Source organism: Talpa occidentalis, unplaced genomic scaffold (genome assembly GCF_014898055.3).
Source record: "Talpa occidentalis isolate TD23 unplaced genomic scaffold, MPIMG_talOcc4v2.1 talOcc4.15, whole genome shotgun sequence".
Taxonomy (NCBI): domain Eukaryota; kingdom Metazoa; phylum Chordata; class Mammalia; order Eulipotyphla; family Talpidae; genus Talpa; species Talpa occidentalis.
Window position 1 is genome coordinate 23778965 of NW_023601543.1, and position 3307 is coordinate 23782271.

Here is a 3307-nt window from a genome sequence, read left to right on the forward strand (position 1 = left end):
CTCAAACAGTTCTTGGCATATCATAAGAAGTATTAAATATTTCCTTGTTTATATGTCTTCTAACTAATGAAGAATTTTCTGCATACCTATATCAGAATTCCCATAGAATTCCAATCTCATTCCCTAAAACATGCACTTGATTATTTGAACTCTTACATGGAAACTGCATTTTCCAAATAGTAACAATATAAGGCAAGTTCTAGCAATGTGTTCTAGGGGTGGGATTTTCAATTACTGGTACTTGATCATGTTTTAAGCAGTCTGTGAAAAGTGGGGAAAATAATACATGATTTACAAAAAAAAAAAAAAAATAATACATGATTTACAAATGTCATTGCTTAAGAGGTTACCGTTAAGACAAATTTATTTCATTCTTACATTTTTTAAGATTAAAATACTCTCATTAAGGAAAAATATAATGGCTTTGGTATATTCAATTTATTTTCATTTTTATATATATTTCTTTTTATTCACATGGTTGCCAATAAATGTTCAGAAAATAAAACAATGCAGAATACATAGAATACCCTCTGAAGCCTTTTTTTAAAAAAAAAAAACAAATAAATAGCATGTGTTACAGCATTTCCTCTTAAAGCTTTTTATGAGCAGAAGCTTTTATTGCTGGAATTCAACCAATAAAATTCTATATACATGAAAGCCAAGATGAACACATTTAAGTTAAATGGTAACCTTGTTAAAATGTATTTATCCCTATTGAATTATTAGCTTTTGTTAAATAAAACTTAAAATATTGCTCATGAAGTGATTTAAACATTTTCAAGAATTTCTATTAAATAAGAAAAAGTCAACTTTGTTTCTTCAAACTATTTACAACAATCCCAATAGTTTAATTTCAAGGGTTATTATAGTACCTATGGGATACACAGTATGTCATTAATACTCTCTAAAGAGTGAGAACTATAGAGTAGATTGTGACACCTCTCCCAAGTTATCATTGTCACAGAGGATGATCAATTACACATGTACAATGTTAGTATAACAACATGTGCACCTCAGCTTAAAATCCAATTATCTTAAAAGATGACTATCAAATTACCAGACTACAAATAATTTATAAATAAACTTGTATGTTTAGAAGCCTTTGGAGTATTCTTAAAGTTATTTAAAAAATAGGTATATTTAACATTAAATTAAAACTGTAAACAGTAGCGGGTGAAGTTCACTATCAGGTTTAAAAAAATTGCTTCTGGAAGCATCTATAATTTCTTACAGAATAAAGGAAATGAATTGTCCTCTGTCATAGCTCTAGCCGATGAATTTTGACTGAAAGAGAAGCGTGTGAGAATGAAAGGCACAACTCTATATAATAGCCAGTATTACTGAGCTGTGGCAATGGCAAACAGATATTCCTGAAATACTCGTTCAGGAGAATAACTCTTTCCTCTTTAACAGTGGCATTGATTTGCTATTTACAGTAGTTTGCAAAAATACATTATAAAAAGTGGATGAAGTTGTTTCCAAGTTTAACTTAGTAATATACCTACGTACTTGAGCTGCAAAAACCTTTGCAGGACCTGAAGTACTAAAGTGATACTAATACTGAAGCACAGTTGTAAGTACCGAAGCATTGACGATACCAGTCATCATCATGGAGATCATCTTGGTAATTATTCCACACTTCTTGTCAGTTGCCAGTAAGACCTTCTCCACATATCCATGTGGAAAAGGAATCCTGTATGGCTTTTTCCTGTACCACTTATTTCAAGACAGACTGTTTCAGGTCCCATAATAATGAGTGTGCATGTTCATTGACCATGAGACTTAGGTCTCAAAATTAGTTTTCCTGTATCATCATAAGACATATTATGCCCTGCTAAAACAGTTCCACATTGAGCTGTTATACTCTCTAGTGTATCGCAGCTAAGAACAAGCCTATCATTGTGATACAGTTAATGGTGAAAACCGGGTGATTTCATAATGCTGTGAAGTACAGTTTTTGTGTCTTAGGATCAATTAACCAGTTCCAGGCACCAATAGTGGTACAGACAGATACCACTAAAAGAAGCATTCTCCATAGTTCAGTGGCAATTTGCAAACGAATATATTCAGTAGGCTTCCTCTCAGAAACTTTGAGATCTTCTGCCCATGGCAGTGAGTTCCGCCTGGTGGCCATCCGCACTGCAGCTCTGCAGCATCTGCCTGGCCCGCAGTGCCACCAATTATCCCCCTTTAATGTTTTTTTTAAATTTCCATTCTTTAAAAAAAATGTTATCTCTAACCTGAATTTTTTAAAGCTTTATTTATTTGTGCATACAAGAGCTGGGGTACAGGCCAGAAATGCTGGGGGGAGGGGAGGTGGAGGAGTCACCAGAGACAGAGTGGGGAGCAGACAGACAGATGAGATACACTGCTGAGGAAACAGTGGGCGAGACAGGAGAGTCTTGCTGTGCCATGTGGGACCTGCTGCGGCCAGTGGGGAATCGAATTTGTATTGCGGGCTGGGATTGCTTCATAGTGAGGTGATTAACCCCTTGCACCATCAGGGAGGCCCAAACCTTCACATTTTTTGAGATGTTACTCATTTCTGAGATAAAATAGTTTAAGAACATCTCTACTAACATCTGTTATCACTATTAGACGCACTTCAACCTAAAACAGTCTCACCGGCCTTCACTAGTGCTGCAGATACCAAACACCAACAGAGCTTATTATGTTTTTTAAAAAAGACTTATTTATTTATGCATACAAGAGCTAGGCTCTAGGCCAGAGGTGCAGAGAGGTGAGAGGATTGCCAGAGACTGAGTGGGGGAGCAGAACAGTCATATCTGCTGAAATACAGTTGCTGTGGGTGAGACAGGAGAGGTCTGCAGCTACATGTGGGCTAGCTCCTTGGCTGTGAGTCAAACTCATGCTGCAGTGGCTGCCGATAGCTTCATGGTGCTGAGACCTAACCCCTTGAGCCACCAGGGAGGCCCATTACTATGTTTTAATAGCTAAGCAATTAAGAACTTGAGTATGGTGGAGAAGACTATTGATTCTGTTAACTAACACTTTCACATTAGGAGATAACCTCTTGTGTTGCACCGAGGTATCATATAACATATTTAAAATACAAAGATTGCAAAGAATAAAGCACTGGAGAAATGCAAAATATTATTAAACTATACCTACTTCAAAACTATTTTCACCATTTTTTATTTGCCTTCCTCATAATTTTAATATTATCTGGATATATTTTTTCATTTGCTAGAGAAAGACTGAGGATGTGTGAATTCTCCTTCCAAAACACTATTGTTATGACTTTAGTTACAGTTAAAAACTGCATAAAAAGAATTAGAATTGCGGC

The 3307-nt window shown here is 35.7% G+C and overlaps 1 pseudogene; it reads right to left on the reverse strand.

The window, feature by feature from the left end:
- Positions 1-1766: 1766 nt before the first annotated feature.
- Positions 1767-2134, reverse strand: LOC119245547 (nuclear envelope phosphatase-regulatory subunit 1-like; annotated as a pseudogene).
- Positions 2135-3307: the final 1173 nt, after the last annotated feature.